General features: G+C 40.7%; 1 long non-coding RNA gene across 1 annotated transcript; it reads left to right on the top strand.

Annotated features, from left to right (window-relative positions):
* The first annotated feature begins 2 nt into the window (after positions 1-2).
* On the top strand, positions 3-21,353 carry LOC142073235 (uncharacterized). The gene is made up of 3 exons (XR_012670002.1): positions 3-100; positions 15,533-17,160; positions 18,404-21,353. It is a non-coding gene; the product is annotated as an uncharacterized LOC142073235 (long non-coding RNA).
* The last annotated feature ends 1,199 nt before the right edge of the window (positions 21,354-22,552 follow it).

Here is a 22,552-nt window from a genome sequence, read left to right as displayed (position 1 = left end):
GGTGGGCTCCCCCTCCCTTGGAAAATGCTACGATGTGTTTGTGGTTTGCTAGTGAGCAAAAGGTGGATGCCTCCAGGAGCAGAGCAGCTGGTGGCATAAGGTATGTCTGGGGGGGGATGGAGGGGAGGGGGGAGCACGTGACGGAAGAGCAGCGTCACGGCAAGAGGAGCTCGTGGCAAATTTACCCATGGCACTGGCAGGTCACCCAAAATCAAACCTGTCTGAGGGGCTCGGCTTGTGTTGTTGCTGTGGGTGTTTGTTGATTGTGCAAGGGACCAGAGGGGGGAATATTTAGCCCTAAAAAAAAGGAGGGCGGTTGGTTGTACAGCCTAGAGTCACGTTAGTGAACTGCATCTCTGGTCTTGCACCACAAGAATCAATTGTATGTTCTGCCTTTGACCCCAGGGTAATTGACATTATAGGGATTGTCTCAGCTCTTAAAAGCCTCAAGCCATTTTTGAAGGAAACAGTAGATAGATAGGTACAACCCCTGGAGGGATCCACATTTTGAGTCCAGTTCTATGTTCCCCTAGACTGATTCTCCTGGAGTTCTGAGCTGGGCATAGAACCAGAGCCGTTATAACTGTATCTAAAGCATTAACACGTGTCTCTGTTAAAGGTATCATCATCTTTATCATCAGAGTGTTTATTGGCTGTTTGTGCTTGGGATCAAAACTTGGTTTTTAAAGAGGTGTTTGTAATTGGCCTTATAAACATGTCAAAATTTATCCTATCACCTTTAATTATTGTTATCATGTTACTCCAAATATTATTGAAATGTGTATTAAAAGATGAATAATAGGTGTGAGTACTCTGCATTTATACAGTACTTTTCTTAGGAAAGCACGTTTCCAACAAGCTGAATTACAAACTGTGCACAGGAACCACTTTATCCATCACTGAAATGCATCCACCTATGAGATGAAGTGCGACAAATGCTTTAATAGTGTACAACAACATTGCACAGTTTTAGGGCAGAGAGTGATGAACTCCTTATCCAACTGAAACTGCATAGTTTGGTAGCTAGACCTAATAGAGCTACTCAAGTTAGAATCTGACCAGGCCACTAGAATTAACAAATACTTCTCTCCTTGCAAAATAATAATAATAATAATAATAATCAATTCAGTCTTTCATTACTAGTGGTTAGGAGCCTGTCCTGCTGTATAGGGGCATTGGCTAATGCTGACTAGAGCTAAGTAAATCATTAATAGCAAATAATTTATTGAGAGTTTTACCCTCTCTTTCCGCACATGGAATGTCCAGAGGCAGATCATGATTTCCTTGAATTTACTTATTATTCAAATTTAATCAACCAATTTTTGAGGTTTATTTTTTAATGCTGTGGATTAATTGTAACCTGTTTGCTGCACATATTGGATACTCCATATTTGAGATTTGAGCTGTGTTGGTTAGTTGCAACTGGGCACATAAATGACATGATATTGTCCCTGTTCCCTGTTAAGATGAACGTAATTTATAATTAGGGGAATGGCCTGTAGAAGCCAACAGGATACTTGTAGAGAAACCCTCTGTACATATGATTAAGCTGATATGGTAGACAGAGGCAGACAGCTTTAACTTGGGAGAGAAAAAAAGTACTTTTTTACCATTCTGTAGAAAATATTTTAGTATCCTATAATAAATCTTAGGGTCACTCTAGTGATGCTTTCAGGTGTATTTGTTTAGGTGACTTTGTTCTGTAGTGATCATCTTATGATTTTTCTCTCTATTTCTCACCTGCTTCCAAAAAAAATCTTTGCATTTAACACTACCTGGCTGGGGTCTCAGAACTATTAGTGGAATAGTTACTGATGGGTGGGTTGGAAAGATAAACTAAATTCTAACCTTGTGGAGAGAAGGGTAGAGATAATTGTTTGGGTGCAAGGTCTTGTGCAACTAGGAGGCTGTGATCTCCTTCCTAAAAGATGCCAGAAATAGGCCGATGAGGGTGACTGTGGGCAAGAAGAGAAGTGAATAGCCAAAACGGGTGCTATGTGTTATTACACAGGTGTTCTCTTGTGTGGGCAGCTTTTGGTTAATCCAGCCTATATGTTCTGCAGTGTGAAGATATAGAGAACAGCACTCAAGGAACCCAAACTGCAATGGCAGTTGGAAAAAAACAAACAAAAATTCTACTATGCTCATATCTTCATTTTTTATTTGCTTTCAGTGCTCTTTTTTCTTACCTTATAGGTGACAGGCTGATCTACTCATCTGCATTTTGATGGTTAAATCTCAATCTAAACATCTTTGGGTGATTAAAAAAAATCAGTTGAGGAAGAGCAATTTTAAACCAAATTCCTAATAACAATAACATATTCGGTTTGTGAATGTTCCTCCATAGGGCGTGATCTAAATTGAGACATAAAGGATAAGATTTACAGCACTCTGGAAGTGTAAAGAACATGTTAGCATAAATAAGAATCAGGCCCCAAACTCTTTTTTTATATGCCTGTTTCTGTTTCACAGAAGCTGTACATGTCATTCCAGGAATGCCAGAGACGTATAAAATGATCTGGATTTTTCTTTTTCCTTCTGTAGCTTTAACATACAGTAAAACAGGACAGTATTCATGCCGTAAAAACAGAGGGGAAAGTAATTACGCCTATAAATAATAAAGACTTTAGCCAATGTCTTTTATCTCACTGAAAAAATGCATATCCCTTTATTGTGCAGAAGGAGAGATTTTGCATATTTTAATTAAATCAGTTGAATGGTTGGAGGGGATATATCTGTTTGGCTATCAAGTTCCTTATTGAAGAAAAGTTCTCAAAGTTCAGGAACCTGGAGAGAGCTTTAAATCTCGAAGGCTAAAAATAATCTGCCACTTAGGAAAATGCCATGGCATTTTTTACCACTGCTTTAGATGACTTCAGCTAATCAGAATATGAAAATTAAACAAGCAAATTAGAAATCAGGATTTTTAAAAAATCCTTAAAATTTCTTTTGCTATTAATTGGACACTGCATAATCCCTTGAGACTGCCATGTTCATGATAATATCAGTAGGAAATGATGCAATCTGATGAACTGTATCTTGGTAGGAAGATGAGGGCAGCAGCAGGTGATACAGAGGACAGCAGGAGAATTCGACACCTCTTTTTAGGTAGTGTCTGTATTATTTTATTTAGATTTTTTTTTATTATTGCTTCAGTGTAAATATCCCAAGCAAAGCTTCTGGCCCAGGTCATCAGCGGGTGTAAATTTCTGCACCTCTACTGAAGTCAATGTTTGCAATGGAGCCACACTGATTTACGGCAGCTAAAGATCTGCCCCACCAGATTGACCTTAAGACAGGTGTGCGAATCATCTGTTGTTCCCTCTAGACCAAATTCAGAGGTGAAGTTAAGGGTACTTGGTATACCGTACCTCTCCTCCACCCCACAATGTGTACGTTACACTACTTAGACTCCTGCTTGGTTACCTTTCTTTGCGTAGGCTACGTCCATATTTGAAATGCTCCAGCAGCACCGCTCCAGAGCGTCAGTGTAGACCCTCACAACAGCAACAGGAGGTGTTCTCCCATCTCTGTAGTTAATCCACCTCCCCAGGAGGAGAAAGCTAGGTTGGCAGAAGGATTCTTCCATCACCCTAGTGCTGTCTATGCCAGGGATTAGGTCAGTTTAATTATGTCTCTTGGGGTGTGTGAATTTTTCACACCTCTGAGAGACATGCTGGGTCAACCTAACTTTTCAGTGTAGACCAGCCCCCAGACTCACCTAGGTTCACATCCTCTTACCAGCATGTAACTTATACCCCCTTTGTCCCCACTCATACACAAACACACACACAGTAGCTCCCTGTTTGGACACTGAGCTGGTATAACTCACGTGCCAAGGGGACCAATGCAGAGGTGGGTAGAAGTAGGCTACAAGAATGTGTGAGTTAAATAGGTCATCCCCAACTTCAATTGACTCCTTCATACACATTCCTCCTGCTCCTTAGGAGGAAAGCTTCACCAGCACAGACTCCTTCACAAAAACATATGCATCACTAAATGGGTACAAATAGGTGTAACAGAGTCTAATTGAGTATAAGGGAATCTAGGTCTCTGACCCTGCAATTGATAGTGCACAGGTGAGCTGCTGCACCCTGCACAAAGCCCCCAGTGAAGTCAGTGGGGCCCTATGCAGCCAGAGTGGTCAGCCCATGTGCTATCATTTGCAGGAGTCTAAGTGAGTATAAAAGGCATCTAACTTACATCATCCCACAAATCATGTTTGAATTTTGGCCAGCGTCTCAGGGTGAAGATCCCTGTCTCACGGGTTGTAGCTCTTCTCTTCCTCTCTAGGTACATGACATCAAGCTAACACCATCACTACTTCCTTTCTCATTATGTCAGGCTTAATTTTTTTAAAGACAGCATGTAAACTAAATAATCATTTTTGAGCCAGTCACAGTTTGCATCTGATTAAGCAATTGAAACTATTTTAAATTCCAGCACAATCTCCCTTTAATTTTTCTTTCTGTCCTCAGCTGACAATCTTCCTTTCTTCCATTCACCTCAAGTGACTCTGCACTTCAAGAAAATCACTGGATCTCTAGCTAGAAATAGAGAATTACTGGCAGCTTCATTAGCTTCTCATCCCAAGCCAGACGGGCAAAAGATAATGCTGTCATATGCTTGAGAGAGAGGGCTTGCTGTCAGTGCTGCCGGTAATGGGTGCAGTGTGCGTCCCCTTTTAATGGGGCCCTGTGTGTCTCCTGTTCATTCCCGTCATGAGGAGGAAGCAGTACAATTTGTGTAAACAAAGAGAAACCCTGGCGATTATAGACAGGCTTGAAGTGCCAACAATTGGATCCCAAGTCCAAAAACTCCATAACTGAGGGTTGATTGTGTCTGTAATTTATGGTTTATGTTCAGATCTTTATAAAGAAAGATGCTCTTTGCAAAACTCAGATCTGGGTCAAATCCTGAACACCCCGAAATTTCAGGAGTTTTTAAGGGCGTTGAGGCAGGCCCAGCTCTCTCAGAGGGAGCTGCCAGTTTAAGCAGACTGCTGTGTATGCTGCATCTGTGCAAAGCCCCAGTTGTTCCTAACAGCTTCAGAAACTGTTGTTGGACCCAGTACCCATGTATTATGTCTGAAGACCACGTAAGATGACCATGATAAAGCTCCAAGGAGCCTATTAGATAGCAAATCTACCCACCATCTACTTGTCTGTGTTTGTCTAGGGAATATAGAAATTGCCATACTGGATCTGGTCAGTGGAAAATCTAGTCCAGGATCCTATTTTTGACAGTGGCCTGTAGCAGGTGTTTCAGAGGAATGCACAAATTCTCCCACAGTGGACAGTGATAGAATAAGCTGCCCAGCAAGGAAGCTTCTTCCCAACCCCTAACAGTTAGTGGTTGCCTTCTGTCCTGGAGCATGAGAGTTTTTACCACTTTCAAAAATACAAACCTCTTCTATCTGATGTAGCAATGGATATGCTCATTATCCAGATAAATGTCTCATTCTTTTTGGAATCCTACTAATCTTCAGCCTCAATGATATCTAGTGCCAATGAGTCCCACAGACTAATTATGTGTTGTGGATTTCTTTTTTTATCAGTTTTAAATGTGTTACCTTGCAATGTCATTGGATGTCCCTGATATTGTGAGAAAGGGTAAGGAAGAGCACACAGTTTATCTTATCTATACAGTGCTGTAGTCTGCATAGCTCTATATACCCTGTATCACATGGCTCCTCTCTAAACAATCCCCACCTTTTCAATATCTCCTCACATGGAAGCCTTTCCATGCCTCTAATCATTTTCATTTTATTCAGGACACTCTTTTATCGCCTCTAAAAAATGACTGGATCTAATCTCATCTGCCCTTAGTCCATAGCCACCTAAGAACACCTAAGACACTGCTGCTATGCTACTGAACTTGGTCACCTGTGGCCAAATTCTGATTTAATTTACATGTGGGTTAATGCAGAGTAAATCCTTTAATTTCAGTGGTGTTTTACACCAGCTTTACGTCCATGTAGCTAACAGCATTGGCCCTGCTGTATAAATCCAAAATTTCCTTCTCTGAAGGTTGGAAGCTATTTGCTAGAGATTTAAATCCTCAGGTGGGACCAGTTTTGTTTCCTTTATAAAACTGGGTGCACCTAGTGAAACAGAAGCCATTACATGCAATGGGCCTGAATTTACTGAATAAGAAACATGGGGATTATCTTTTCTATTGAAAAAGCTAGGTAAAACTTTTACGAAAAGGGCCTTTAGAGCTCATTTTACTGCACCTTACAGATAGACATGAGATCAGTGAAGGAGCTGCAGTGGAAGTGCAATAAACTGATTACCACTTACGACAGCTTTATCACAAACCTGCCATCATCATGGGATTTGGTGCAGTATTTTACGGTGAAAGGAGCAAGTAGTTTTATGTATCAGCTTCTGTTTTCAATTCCAGCCAAGATCATAAAAATAGACTCTTTAGTATGTAGCCAAGGATAAAAGGTATCAGGTATATTTAGGATATAGAGGTGAAAGGTAAGGATCAATTAATATTGTAACACAGGACCTACAAGGCCTCAGTCCTGTAAAATATTTATCTTAGACAGATTAGGCATTAGGATTTATTATAATAGTTAGTATAATAAGTAAATTAATAATAACTCTGCTGAGCTTGTGTCTGTGTTTGTGATATACTGATGTTTTGAAAATAACTGCTGAGTTTGGCTAATAATGTCTATGCATAGACTATAGGCACCACAAGGTGACTCTTGGTAGCCAGGGAGAAATGTTCGATTTCCTTAAGGTAGCCACCTGTTACTATGGTGATAAGGTGATGTAAAATGTTAATGAGTATACGGTGAACTAATGAGTAAGGGGACACCAAGAGCAGGGAGGTGTGAAAGTTCAAATAAAGAAAAGGAGTTAAAACCTTCATAAATATGTATGACCCCAGTGGACATCAGCGTAACACATTAAAACAGCGGTATCCCAGTCACGGGCCATGGTGGGATGTCACCAGGATGATGGCCACTGGTGGCGATGATGATGATAATGATGGGGGTGAGGATGAAGATGAGGAGTAACACTTCAGGTTTTTCCACAAGGCATGATGTGAGTGAGGCAAATATTATGCATTCTGTATTGGTATCTCTCCCCTTTGCCAGATTGCAACGGGTGTATTGTTTGTTTGGTTAATAAAAGTAATTATTATAAAAAGAGCACTATGTCGTCTCTGTGGTGCTCCGGTGGGTCCCCCTCCTATTGATAACCTCTCCACTGTAGTCTGTCTTGAGGGCTGAACTCTCACAGATGAAAGTAGGTGTAAGCCCTTGGTTTGGGGTGGGTAACCGGTTAAAGTAATCCACAACTATAGATTAGGCTAAAGTAGAAGCCTTTAAATCTGAGCTTCTTGCTCCTGCAGTGCATATTCCAATAATATTTCCAACAAATATCCTCAATTCTTTTCTTTTTATCACCCCATCTTTATTTACAGCACAGCCCTTCATTTAATAGAACCAATACAATTGCATTAGCTATAATGGCTTAATTACTGTATATTCGTGACTAGGATGTTTAGGGATAGTGGTTATTAACATGACAGGTTCATATTCATAATTGTCATTAGGGTGCTCGATAAATCAGTGTGCTTGTTAAATAACTGTTTAACAGGGCTGTGTTACTTTCCCTGGGACCACAACCTGGAAGAGAAGAGCTAGTTTACCAGTCTGAAACTTCTTCCCTACTTTCAGGCTGACAGATGGCATGCAGTGCCTTTTTTCCAACTCAGCAGAAAATGGAAAAATATAATAAAGAGACTACAAAGATTGGAGTCTTTATCAATGACTTGAAATCTAGTGCACCATATGCTGAATACAGAAATATTCATCTGAACAAATTAAAGCACAGCGTAGACTGGATTTATCAGTTACATGTGTTCTTTTTCATAGACTTTGCTGATAAGCTTTATTCATTTATTTTGGGCATAATGTGCAATTGCCTGCAATGACAAGTTCGTGCTATGACATCTTCTTCCCCAATTCCTGGTAGGACTCCTTTGTATCAGTGCCCAGTGAAGTACTTACTGTACTGTCAAGTGGAGTTTCATAACAGAAAATCTGTAGGCACCAGCTGTTATTCCACTTCCACATCCAGACTCAGTTTGCTCATTTTGGGCCTGAATCATTCCTGTTAAGGTCAATGGGAGGCTTTTCTATTGACTTCAGTGGGCGTTAGATCAATCCTTGTCTTCTGGGGCAAAAATCCCTTAACCAAGAGACATCTCCCTTGCAACTTCACAATCAACCCTGACGTTTTTGTAAGGACTATTATCGTTGCTTTGTGATGATGGTTAACGTGCTAAAGAGCCTTGGAACCCTCACACACCCAAACACAACTGGAAGTGTTATTTTTATTGGTATCTAAGTATGGGTGGGCTATGGGGAGTTTGTGGTTTGAGGAATCCCTCAAACTGTTTGGATGGGGAGGGTTGAATTCACAAGTGTTTTTCTTTTCCTGTAAACTATATCCATGTCGTCTCCTCCCCACAAAGGGTGACTGAGTTTAAAAGCAAAATTCTCTAGCTACAGAGAAACTGTGCTGTGTATTATGAGCAGAAAGTCATGGGCCAAAGTCAACCATCAGCTCACTCCATGGAAAGCAGTGGAGATACACCATAGAATACTTTGTCTAGCTGAGTCACACAGAGGATCATTGATTTAAATCAAGATTGGATATTTTTCTAAAAGATGTGCACTAGGAATTATTTTGGGGAAGTTCTATGTCCTGCATTATATAGAAGGTCAGACAAGATGACCACAATGGTCCCTTCTGGGCTTCGAATCTATGAACTGGGAATCTATGAAAGCACACTCTCAGCAAATTAACAAGTAAACCCCACAAAAGCTAGGCTAAAAAAAATGGATCGCTTATACATGCTACATAAAGAAAATTCATACTATATGCATTTTTTCATTAGATTATTACTCTCTGTCTGCTTTTTTCCACACAACTTCTCTGTGTTTGCTTTTTAATCTCCCTTTTCTCTACTCCATTTTTCAACTTTTATCCCACTGGATTCCTTCCCTCTCTCCTCCTATTTTCACCATCTCACCACCTAAGCATAATGTGCTACTTACGCTATGTCTACACTGCAATCGGGGGTGTGATTGCAGCTCATGTCGGCATACGCATGCTAGCTTTTAATCTAGCTAGCTTGCTAAAAATAGCCGTGAAAACACAGTGGCATGGGCTTCAGAGCAAACTGTACCAGGTCCCCTTGGGTACATACTTGGGTTTTTTGTATGTGCTGAAGCCCGCACTTAAAGTTAGCCTGGGTACATCTACCTGAGCTGCAAATCACATCTTTGATTGTAGCACCATCAGAGTCAAACTTCCAAAATGCTGGTTGAGATTTTCATAGCAGTCTAGGGGATTTAAATTTAGACACATATCTCCCATTAGTTTTAATGAAAGATCAATGTTTAAATCTCCACGACTGCTTTGGAAATTTCAATCAGTATTTGCCTAGGTTTGAAATTAGATGAACCAAATGCTACCAGCCACTTTGTCACTGCCAGATATTGTGGTCTTTTAGAATTTTATCAAGGTACTGTATTTTCTCAAGGGCTGTCTCTCTGAACTCAGTGCAATGGCCAGTAGAGGCAGCCCATATTATGTCATTTACAACCTCCAGAATCATTACAACAGATGGCCATTCCATTTTCATCCCCTTTCCTCATGGAGATTTCAATCCCATTATGACTTTGGCTATTGTGCTCCAGATTTTTAATGTCTGATTCTAACTACAATCTGCACATATAATTAAGCAGAGATGAACAATGGATGTGACTGAATAGGATGTGCTTGCACATTACGTAGCACACAAATTGCTTTACCATCATTTGGTGCAGGTATTTCACACCTCCCGTTCAAAGAGAGAAACACGCAGACGTCCTGATTCTGCAAAGGTACTTAGGTACATGCCATACTTTAAACACACGAATAGTCCTGCTAAAGTTAACTGATGGGCTCAAAGTTAGGCATTTGTTTAAGTACCTTGCCAAGCCGAGGCCAGAAATTAAGATTTTATATATAAATGAAGCCAAACTGTGGCCATGATTGTTCCCAGGAGGAAATCTCTGTGACACCAGGGCTTGAATTTTGGCTGTGGCATAAGGACAATCAGAGCAAGGGCTAACAACAGAGAAAAAGACATACAGAAGGGCCTGATCCTGCTCTCACTGAAGTCACATTTTACCATTACTTTCAATGGGATTAGCATCGGGCTAATATTGTGTAAATATTGCAACAGCTAAAACTATTAGTCAGTGGTAATTATGAAATGACAGCACTTAATCATTTTCTCTCTCTCTCTCCTCCTCGCCCTCCTCCGCCGCCCATTCCCTTGCCCCATGTCTTCTGCAGGGGGAAACTATTGGACAGAATCTGAGAGTATTTCAAGGACACTTACATAAGGACAAGGAAATGTTTTCTACGGAGAGAAGCCATTCAACCCATCAATTTTCATTCTTTTCTAGCACTCCAGACAAGATAAGAGCAAACCAGAAATGTGCTCAGTTCACATATTCATCCAGATAAAATTATTGAGGCAGCATGCTCAATTAAAAAAAATCACACCCATTTCAGTGTCAGCAAAGCTGTACCAGTAATGTCAGAGTCTGGAATGTTAGAATACCTAAGGTGACTTACGATAGCAAGATTTGGGTATTAACATGTCTGCATTTAGATGTGATCGTAAGCAACACAAAGACACTAAGAACTAAATTACCCAGAAATCATTGCTAGAAAACAAATAACTATCACAGAAAATATGGTTAAGCGGTTAAATATTTAAAGAAAAATCCTTGTTCTTACCTTTTTTTGATTGGATAAACTGGCTTCATTCAGGTTCTTTGTCTCTCGCTGAGCTTATTACTATATTATTTCTTCTTTTCCTCATTATTTATTTCTGTAGCTCTATCGAGTTAGCATTTTAAAGATGAATACAGTGAGGAAGTCCCTACTCAAAGGAGGTAACGTTCTAAAAATCTGTCATCTTCCCCACGGTTCAGGTCCAGCCAGATCACTCAAGTTAAGCTGAGTAGGCTCAGGACTTGTATGGAAGACCTCCCCGGATGCTGCAGAAAATGGGGCTGGCAATTCAGTAGGTGACACTCCTCTTCTCTACCAGAGCATTATGGACCTGACTCAAGAAAACACTGAAGTCCATCACTATTCAGGCAAGCTTTAAGCACATGCCTAGCTTTCACTTTAGCACATGCTTGAAGTTAAGCCCATGTTTAATCACCCATCTGAATGTAGATGCTTTCCTAGAGCAGGGCCGGTGTTAGGGCGGCTGTGGAGGTGCCATCACTTGGAGGAGATGTGAAACTTAGATACTGACCACTTCTGGTCATGACGCTTCTTGAAACAGCAAGAAACGTTAACTGGTTAAATTCCAGCTGGGTTACTTTCATTCTTCCTACTTAAATTCCCTGTACCCTTTCAGCTGGAAAGGCATACTTCTAACTTCTCATCCTAAACTTTCTGTCCTACAAGAGGTAAAATTGGTCGAGTAACTGTATTTCAGTCCAGAGATGATCACATTTCAGTAGTGGATTAATTGAACCCAGTGTGTAATTTAAGATCGTGAAACAATGTAAGGTAGTACAGACTGAAGGTTCTATACAAGTGAAGAATCATTCTTTGGGTCACTGCTTCTCCTCTCTTTACACCCGTGTAACCCAACTGAAGTCAATGGGGTTGAATGTGCTTTGAGCTGGAACAGAATTTGGATCTTTGTCTCTGTTTGTGTTAAATAATTATAGTCCTGTTGATCTTCAAGCAAAAGTGGACAAGGTGGAAAATACATTTTATTAGAACCCCAAACACTTTCAAATACACAACATTTCAAGTATTTGTAATAAATCATGAAGGATCCTGACGTTTGGCTCTATCTTTGCATCCGAGAGTTGCATCCAAGAGTGCTGAAGGAATTGGCGGCTGTGATTGCAGAGCCATTGGCCATTATCTTTGAAAACTCGTGGCGAACCGGGGAAGTCCCGGATGACTGGAAAAAGGCTAATGTAGTGCCAATCTTTAAAAAAGGGAAGAAGGAGGATCCTGGGAACTACAGGCCAGTCAGCCTCACCTCAGTCCCTGGAAAAATCATGGAGCAGGTCCTCAAAGAATCAATCCTGAAGCACTTGCATGAGAGGAAAGTGATCAGGAACAGCCAGCATGGATTCACCAAGGGAAGGTCATGCCTGACTAATCTAATCGCCTTTTATGATGAGATTACTGGTTCTGTGGATGAAGGGAAAGCAGTGGATGTATTGTTTCTTGACTTTAGCAAAGCTTTTGACACGGTCTCCCACAGTATTCTTGTCAGCAAGTTAAGGAAGTATGGGCTGGATGAATGCACTATAAGGTGGGTAGAAAGCTGGCTAGATTGTCGGGCTCAACGGGTAGTGATCAATGGCTCCATGTCTAGTTGGCAGCCGGTATCAAGTGGAGTGCCCCAAGGGTCGGTCCTGGGGCCGGTTTTGTTCAATATCTTCATAAATGATCTGGAGGATGGTGTGGATTGCACTCTCAGCAAATTTGCAGATGATACTAAACTGGGAGGAGTGGTAGATACGCTGGAGGGGAGGGATAGGATACAGAAGGACCTGGACAAATTGGAGGATTGGGCCAAAAGAAATCTGATGAGGTTCAATAAGGATAAGTGCAGGGTCCTGCACTTAGGACGGAAGAACCCAGTGCACATCTACAGACTAGGGACCGAATGGCTAGGCAGCAGTTCTGCGGAAAAGGACCTAGGGGTGACAGTGGACGAGAAGCTGGATATGAGTCAGCAGTGTGCCCTTGTTGCCAAGAAGGCCAATGGCATTTTGGGATGTATAACTAGGGGCATAGCGAGCAGATCGAGGGACGTGATCGTTCCCCTCTATTCGACATTGGTGAGGCCTCATCTGGAGTACTGTGTCCAGTTTTGGGCCCCACACTACAAGAAGGATGTGGATAAATTGGAGAGAGTCCAGCGAAGGGCAACAAAAATGATTAGGGGTCTGGAACACATGACTTATGAGGAGAGGCTGAGGGAGCTGGGATTGTTTAGCCTGCAGAAGAGAAGAATGAGGGGGGATTTGATAGCTGCTTTCAACTACCTGAAAGGGGGTTCCAAAGAGGATGGCTCTAGACTGTTCTCAATGGTAGCAGATGACAGAACGAGGAGTAACGGTCTCAAGTTGCAGTGGGGGAGGTTTAGATTGGATATTAGGAAAAACTTTTTCACTAAGAGGGTGGTGAAACACTGGAATGCGTTACCTAGGGAGGTGGTAGAATCTCCTTCCTTAGAGGTTTTTAAGGTCAGGCTTGACAAAGCCCTGGCTGGGATGATTTAACTGGGAATTGGTCCTGCTTCAAGCAGGGGGTTGGACTAGATGACCTTCTGGGGTCCCTTCCAACCCTGATATTCTATGATTCTATGATCTTAATGTATGTATTAGCTCAATAAAAGGCAACTTGCCCACCCAAGTTGTTTTTATTTATTATTTGTATTTATGTAGTTCCTGGCAGTCCCAGTCCTGAGGCAGGATCCCATGATGCTAGATGCTGAACAAACACACAACAAAATAATGGTCCTTGTCCGAAAGAGTTTACAATTGTCTTAATAGTGTTTCCTTCCCGCGCCTGCCAAAGGCGATTGCCAAACTCCTATTGACTTCAGAGGGAGCAAGATCTGGCTCATCATTCTTGTCGTTATCATTTTGAACCCTCTTCTGCTTTAATCAGAGCTTTTATGAACACCAGATGGTCTATTGCACTCTCTACAGGTAGAGACTTCTAGTGAACCAGGGGAGCAGAGCATGGCATTTCCTTCTAATGTCACTCCCCCTTTGTCTGTGGCTGTGCTGCAAAAATGAAATGAAGAAATATCAGGAGAAGAGGAAAAGGAGAACATTCAAATCAAATTCTAGTGGCGCTCTGGCAGGATTCAGGGGAAAAATACTCAAGATCCATTGAGCCTCCAATCTTGCTTGAATGGAGAAATGTTCTTGTGGGAGATTGACTGGTCCATTAAGGCCGAAGTCCTGCTCAAAAACTACACAGGTGCAGGAGTCCTCCCATGCAGTTCACTTTTCAGGATCAAGACCGCAGTTTGGATCCTCAAAGTTTAGGTGTTTTGCTTCAGTCCATTCTATAGAGACTGGCTGGCTGCAACATTTGGATCTGGTTTTACAGCCACATTTCCCAAACATTCAGGATGGATGAAGGAATTTCAACTCAGCTCTGACATATTCTTTCCTCAGTTATAGCTATTCTTCATTTGTCCATGAGCTTCCTTCATGAACACAGTGTATTCATTTTTAAATGCCCAGAAACTATTCAGTGAAAAGCTGCTGGCAATTACTAACTCTCACAACAGCTTAGCACAATGAGGGGTAATTATTGTCAAAATCCTTTTTTTCCCCCCACAACATGTTGAACGAACTTTCAGTTTAGTTTTGTTCATTACCAAAGGTTCCCTTTATAATTTTAGTATTATCTTGATAAAGGTGAGTAACAAAATGGTATGTGCTTTATTGCCTGTGTTAAAGTAAGATTTCTTGCTGTTGATTTAATATCAGTGTATATCAGATTTCTTGCCATTTTTTAAAGAAAAATTAAAAGGCTTTTGCATCTCAACTGTTATTTTATAAAAGAAATGCATTTCTGCTCTGTTCCTCAACTCTGCTTTTTGTCCAACACACCAAAGGGGATGGCTCAAATTGCATAAACCCATTCGCTAAGAGGATGAGTGACTGAGTCATTTCACAGCAGTTCTGCAAAGAGAGCTGACCCCTTAGTACTCTGATCACAAAGCCTAGAGATTGACAATAACATAGAAATATCATGGGGTCCCATGTTTGTTATACAGTATCACCGCTTAGAGTTTTAAATGGAGAATAATTCAAATCCTGCAGGACTATCAGGTAGGATACTGAGATGACATTATCATGCCATGTGTCAGTTAAACTTTATTTGTGCTCTACATTCTTGAATGTAACTAGAAAGAGCCCAAAATTATTCATATAGGCAGAAATGTCATTACGGAAACAAAGAGCTAGTTTAATTTAGTTAGGCCAGTATCAACAAAGCCTTCTTTAATAAGCCTGATGAACAGGCACAATCTACATTAGTGCTCACTGAGGAACAAGTAAGTACACTGAGTAGACCACAAGCTAAAGATGTTTGGGAGGGGAACAAAATGAAAAAGACATTGTACTTTCAAAAGCTTAAGGCATCAGCTGCAATAAGAAACAAATCCTTCAATATGAAACATGTAAAACAATTATAAATATATTGACAATCCATATTACAATATTATACTGTCCAGCAATTCATCACAGAGCCTCACCATAGTTAAAGGAGTTTTGAGTGCCAGGGACAGCAACTTGTGCAAGCCTTACTAATAGCCTGTAGTCTAAACCAGCTGACGTGTTCCACCGTGCAAGCCCTTCTAAGTGATCAGATTTTTGTTGTTCTAAAGTCAGCAGGAGATTGTATTAATCAGTTAAACTATTTTTATCTAAACACAGTAACCAGAGCCCGCTGTCTGCAGTCCTGAGCTCCACCTTTCAAGATGGAGAATGACTTTTGCTCTCTGAAGCCGCACCCCACATCTTCCTGTAACAACAGCAGCTGCTTCACACAAGATTGGCCAGCTGAGCACGTAGTCTTGAGAAGCAAATGTTGAATGTACAAGGCAAACAGCTTTGTTAACGGAAACAAAATTGTAATTGTTAGAGTCCACACATGTCTGAGCAACATCTCAGGCAAGTATGGAGGCACAATCCTGCTGTCACGGGACCTTGATTATGTGGCTGTTTGGGGAGAGTTTACTGTGCTGATTTTCCTCCTCCCATCACTCATTTCCTATGTATTTGTCTGACTTCACACAGAGTGCTCCACAAGAGATGCTGCTCTAACCATTTTCCCTGAAGATTTATTCTCTGTGTGGTCTTATGCTGTAATCACTTGGCTGCCAGAGGAGTGAGAAGAACACATAGGAAATGTGATTGCCCCTGAAGAATAGCACGGGAAAAAATATCACTTTATTTTAGGCTACCATTCCTCCCTTAACAGCAAGCATGCTCATATACCACCAATGTCTAAAGCCAATTCACACTGAAAATACAACTAGAGCCGTTTAATGCCAACATTTTAAATACCGATTAGACACTTAAATGGTTGTCTGGACACCAAATTGGGCACCTAAATGCAAGACAGGCATGTAAGTAATTTTCAAAGGGGTGCCCTTGGGTGATATATGGACAAGGAGCCCCATTTGTGTGTTATGGGCATGGCCAAAGATACAGCTGCCAAAGTAGGATTTCAAAATGGACAGACGCCACCTTACCCTAGCAAGGTTTAGATTCCCCCAGTTAGGCATGTTCAGGGCACATATTAATTGATCAGCTCTGGTTCAGGGTTCTTTTCAGGGTCAGATTAGCACTGGAGATGCAAAGTATGCTTTTAAAATCCTAGTAACTTGACCATATCAAAAATGCCTTTCACCAGACCGTTAAAAGGTGCATCTATGAGCAATGGACTGTAACCCTGACAAATATATGCAGGACCTTTAACTCTTCTTTTCAAGAAATGTTGCAAACCTGTTTAGTATCAGCAAGAGTTGGGAGAGAGAACTTTAAAAGGGTGCGGGTTCACGCTCTTAATTCATGAGCAGCAACCAACCTTTTTGGCTCAAACTTTTAAAACAAAAATTGCTCCTGGGCTGACAAGTCACTTGGCCTCTAACAGAAAGTGAACACAAAAATGCTCTGCCCTTTCAAAGCCTTAAGAGCAAGAGGGAAGACTTCCCTCAGCCATAATCCAAGGTGAACATACAGAGCCAGTTTCCTCCCCCAGACACGCATGCATAATTGGCAGTGACTTCAGTGGAATTTTTGACCAAAAGAAGAGACATTCCCCCGGTTCGTCTGCCCATCCGTCACCATTATTGTCATCCTTCTCCCCCAGGGTTCTCATCCAGACTCAGCTCAGTCTCTCCATCAGCTACTCCTCTGCTAATTTATATTCCTTGCCTTTCAGGTAGGGGCTACCAATGAGGTGCAAAATGTAAACTTGTGGAGAGCACCTGCTTATCTACCCATCCTCCTTAGCAGACTAGCTGGAGGGGTTAACTCCAGTCCTTTGTAAAGCCAGTGTAAGTTCCTTTCCTCCCATTTGCAGGAACTAGGCAGATGTAACTGTGAAGTAGAATAAAGAATGGGTTAGAGATCTGGAAACATCAATCATCATGTTTTCTATCCTTGTTTGTGTGAGAATTGCTGTTCTTAATTCTCTAAAGTGTTCTCTGTCTATTCTGCTTCATCTTGGAAAGCATTCTCTGATACTTTGTACGGAGGACGCTACACTGTACATTCAAAATAAGCTGTATTGTAGACACTTTTTCTGTGCCTGGGATCACAGAGGCATAGATGGAATTAGACTGACATTAATCACCACATGTTGTACACATCAGGGGCAAGATGTCAGGTGCCAATTGAACATGATTCTAGACAATGAAATCCCAGGTCTGCTCCACATTGGTATTCTGCAACATCAAGGAAACATCATGTCTTTAAGCACTCCAGAGAAGCATCTCCTTAAATGGCACTGTGGTTGCAAAAGGGGCTAGGCTGAACAACTGGAAATCCTATAATAAGTTGAATATAGTAGAGTGGTTCCTCTGGTAAGAGCAAACACGTACACTAAGAAATAATTTTGACCTGCATGGGAGGGAAAGCTGAGAAATCTGAAGAGATTTTACCTCTGTTCTTTCAGCTAGCTGAGTAGTTAAACATAGGGCATGACTTATAACATCTCTCCATATATCTGCAATTGTCTTGGCTAACTTGCTTTGATGCGTGGTGTACTGGTCATGAATTTCCTAGCTCTGTGGGTTCCTCCTTCAATTCTCCTCTTTCTTCCCTGAAACAAACATTACAGTAAAATGACAGAGTGGTGGAGAAGGGTTTGTTTTCATGACTCAGCCAGTGTGTGTACACTATATGTTAGTTAGTCTTAAGTTGTACATAATGTATTTGAAAATAGAATGTTATCCAAGTAATGTGTGTAAGAATGAAGGAGGCTTTAGGCTCCTGGTACTCAATTCTAAATTAAAAATGCCAAATGGTGATCAATTGTCTAGTGGGCAGACTGGCTATCAGATTTCCCAAATTTTATTCACATCTCTGCCACTGGGTTGTTGTATAATCCTGGGTATGTCATTTATCCTCTTTGTGCCTTAGTTTTCTGGTCTGTCAAATGGGTATGATATTATATACTCATCTCACAAGGTTAATATTCGTCAAGTTAGCTGAGGTTGGTAGTGAAAAGTGGTTTTTTAGTGTTCCTGTGCAGTGCTGATAAGTATTAAGTATGGTCTTTCTTTTTTATTCTTGTAGGTACCAAATTGCTTCATCAGAAGAAAAACGTATATAAAGGACCCAATAGATTAAGAATTAAAGCAACTGGCCAAATTCTTCCCACAAATGCCCAGCACAAAACTTGTAACTAGGAGCATGAGTGGTTTACTTCTATTCTAGCTCCTACCGACACAAGTGCTGCCAGGAGGGGTCTGTATGTTTAAGTGTGTACACGTACCCCGAACCTAGCAGTTACCCCTATCCACATATTGCTACACTGGTAATTTATGTGCCTGACTGTAACCATCTGTTTGGGGATGAGGTGCATGGAGCAGCTACCGGTCAACATATGGTTGTATATTAGCACTAACTCTTCAGTGAAAACATGTGCTCATTTTGGGGCCATCCTGTGTTATACAGGAGTTCAGCTTGGTATCAACAACAGGATAAAGGAGTGACTTGTTCTCTGTGCCTTCAGAATCACTCAGCAACACTTCTATCTCTACCCCTCTCACTCTGGCTTTTTTACCTCAACCTCACTTTCCTACAACATCTTAGAAGACACTGTCCAGCACAGTCATGATAAAAATCACGTGGCATTGCTGAGAGACATGGTTTTCTCTCCCCCCGACCCCAGAAATAATTTTTAAAGCCAAGCAATTGATTCATTTTATTTTTCATTTTTGTCTTTTCTTCTTCAGCACATCATTCCTCAAATTGTCAGTTAAACCCTCCTCTCCCTTACAACAATCATATTTATTAAATTGGAATGATTGATTTTCTAATCCTGAAAAATATTAATGTCTTGATGCCTTGTGGGATTGCATCTCTGATCTAATCATTTCTCCTACATGGAAAACTTCTGGTTCTAGGCTGCTCAAAAGTAGTTAAAACAAAAACAAAACAACCAACAAAAATCATTGACTTTAAAGGTAAAAAGGAAAGCAATTCTCCAGTATTTCCATTATCTGATTCAGGTGGTGCAACATATGGGATAGAATTTGTAAGGATCATCATTTCCTTTTCATTATATGTGTGAAAGTTTCTATTATGACTTTCATCTTGGGTCCTAAAACTTCTCACTTCCTTAAATACTCTATTGTCATTGAGATTAAATTAGAGCCATATATTAAGAAAGAACAGTACAATAGTGTAACAAATATACTGAACAGGAGGAGTGGATCTTACAACACTTCCAAATTCCTCCATGTTTGGAAATGCAAGCATTTTGTTTCAGTTGATTAAAATAAGCAGAATTTCTAATATCTTCCCCCAGAGCAGAAAATGAAATTAATACCTCTATAAACTATAACATCCATGAGAGGAAGTGGTCTTCATCATAAGTTATATTGAAGAGATTTTCATTTTCTTACTTTGTTCTTTGTTTTCAATTCATCTGTGTCAGAAGGATTTCCCTTGGAGAACACTGAAATTAAAGCTGAAGCTAGAATAAATTAATTAATTTGACTAATTTTAATGCACATGTTATTTCAACAGTCTCTTCTTTCAGTAAAAAAGTGAATGTAGTTTGTTGTAGTCACCATAACAATGGTTCTGATCAATCTGATTTTAGCAGTTCTCAAGGACTTGCGTTGTAGTCGTTCATTTCTCAATCCTAAGAGTAAAACATTCATTAAGGAGTAAGGGTTCAGTGTCCTAAGTTACAGGCTTCAACTAGGCAGTGAGCTTTGACAAGTCTATTGATTCTGTGTAATATTTCTCCCTATTTTTTCCTTGTGATTGGGTATTTACTCCATATTGACACTAAAAGAGTTAACTGAAGACAGAGAGCAATTAATGCCCCTGGTTACACTGGAGACTGGCCAGGCCCTAATGAAGATGAAGCCCAGCTGGGGAGAAACTGGGTGGTGAGCATAAAAGGAGGAAACCCAGATGAGAAGGAGACTGCATAGGGAAGCAGGAAGAACTCTGTAGGCTTCCTCTGGTTGAGGAAGCAAAGTGGAGCAAAGACCTAGAGGCAGATGTACAATAAGCTCAGCGAGGGGCTGTAGGAAAGGGCCTGAGAGAAGGCCATGGTAGGAAGAAGAGGAGTCTGTGGGAGGAGATCTTAGCTGCTCACCACAGGGTCCTGGATGGGAACCCAGAGGAGAGGGAGAGCCTGTATTCCCCTACTGGCCAACTGGACAATGGGGTGCAGAAACACACTGGTGAGAAGGACTATTGAGTTTGGATCCCGTCCTCCAGGGAGAAAGCCTTGGGATGTATCATTCCACACACCAGCAGGAGGATAACCCTGCAGCATCTGGGAAGGGGTGAAGAGTCTGCGGAGAAGAGAGCCCAGATGGGGTAAATAATTATGTGTATTTGAGTTTAATTTGTTGGACTTTGTTTATGCCAGAAGGGGTGGGACAAAATGTTACCTGTCCAGAGGGCTGAGTCAAGAGAGACCACTGTAAGGCTGGAGCAGCTGTCAGCAGGGCAAGGCCAAAGGAGATCCTGCCATGCCATACCCAGCCATGAGTGGGGCATGCCAGTGGTGAGTCAATTCTGACATTCCTCACTGTAGAATCCCTTAAAATCTGGTCAGGAAATATAGTAGTCAAGAGCCATCTCATCTAATCTATTGAATTGCTAAGCCCCACTATATCTGTTTTGAATTTTAGGCATATTCCTGATCTGGCATCTTCCTAAATTCTTTCTTGTCCTTTCCCAATCTGGCATTGTCTTTGACATAGGACTGTGGGGATGGTTTATTTTCCATTCAACACCCACCAGCCTGAAGGATGAGAGTTTTTGAGTCTGCTACAGATCTTGATCCCCACCATAGCAAAATAATGAATGTAAACAATTTTCTGTTAAACTTCTAATAATATGACTAAGAGCCTCCTAATATCCATCTGCCTTCAATGTGTGCAGTGAAAGCTTAAGTGTGGAAATATTTTAAATAACAAATTGCTCTTCCTCTGACTGACACGGTCAGATTCACCTTTTTGTTTTGACCAAGGCAAATAAATGTTCAGCCAATTTATCTTATCAGTCATGTTGAATGTCCTCCGAGCATTAATTTGAAGAATCAAGCAGGTTGAATCCACCAGTTAAGAATGGCATCCTATGGGCTTTTAAAATCTAGACAAATATCCTCCCCTAAGGAGAACACTAAATTTTAGACTGCTCCTTAGCAAAGTAACTATTTGAAGAGTGCAATGTGACCTAATGCTGAAGCCGCTATTGCAACAACAAAATGCTACTCTTTGAATTCTGTGTAGAATAGGTATAAAATAGGGATAATTTGAAAATGCATATACCTATATTATAGATCCGAAGAACTTGCCATTGTCTTCATTTCAGACTTAAAGTCCATGAGGGTTTTTATTACATCCATGTGCTTAAATTCTCAAACCCCTTGACAATGGGGCTATAATTAGACAAGGAATCAATTTGTTTAATTCTTCTGGTGGTTCACAACCTACTCTCGGGGCCCAATCCAAAGATTCCCGTGAACTTTAAAGGGTGTTAGGTAGAGTCTCTGAGGAATAGCAAAGAATTGAAACAAAAACATAACTGTCAAAAAGGTAGCGCATACCATGGTAATTACTAGCAATGAAGACTGTTGTTGCTTTCCTAGGAAGAAAACTCCTTTCCTATTTCCAAGTTGTATACCTTCCTTCAAAAGTGGCACTTAAAAGTATCAGCAAAAGATTGTGCCTTTAGACCTTAGCATTCACCAGAAAAAAATCCATAATGGATATACATAATTTTCAAAGATCAGCTAAGCAAGTATTCAAGCTCTGGATCTAGCAATGCTAGGTCTTTGTTCAAATCACAGCATACATCTAGACCCCATCTCTTTAATGAGAGCTCACTGAAGATTAATGTTCTCTCTATGTCTTTTAAATATATTATAAAAGGCTGACCTTCTCTCTGAAATTGTCCTTCTGAGATATATGGCATTACGATTGTTCCTTTCATTTTTAATTCTGATTAGTTCTTGTCATTCAAGTCACTCCCTCTGTGTTTCTACTGAATGTATTTTTTAATAATAAAGTTTAATTTTAAAAGGCCTTCAAATGCATTTCCCATTGTAGAATCCCATTATCCATGGCTGAGTTTCAGAACTACTGTATGGTATGGACCTCCTCAGTGATTTCATATAACTCCAATATATTTCTGTCATTTTGGGAAGGAATGTCTTGGTTCCAAGTCTTTACATTTCAACCTGATAGAAGG

This window comes from Caretta caretta, chromosome 9, assembly GCF_965140235.1.
Source record: "Caretta caretta isolate rCarCar2 chromosome 9, rCarCar1.hap1, whole genome shotgun sequence".
NCBI lineage: Eukaryota > Metazoa > Chordata > Testudines > Cheloniidae > Caretta > Caretta caretta.
This window is presented reverse-complemented; position numbering and strand designations above follow the sequence as displayed.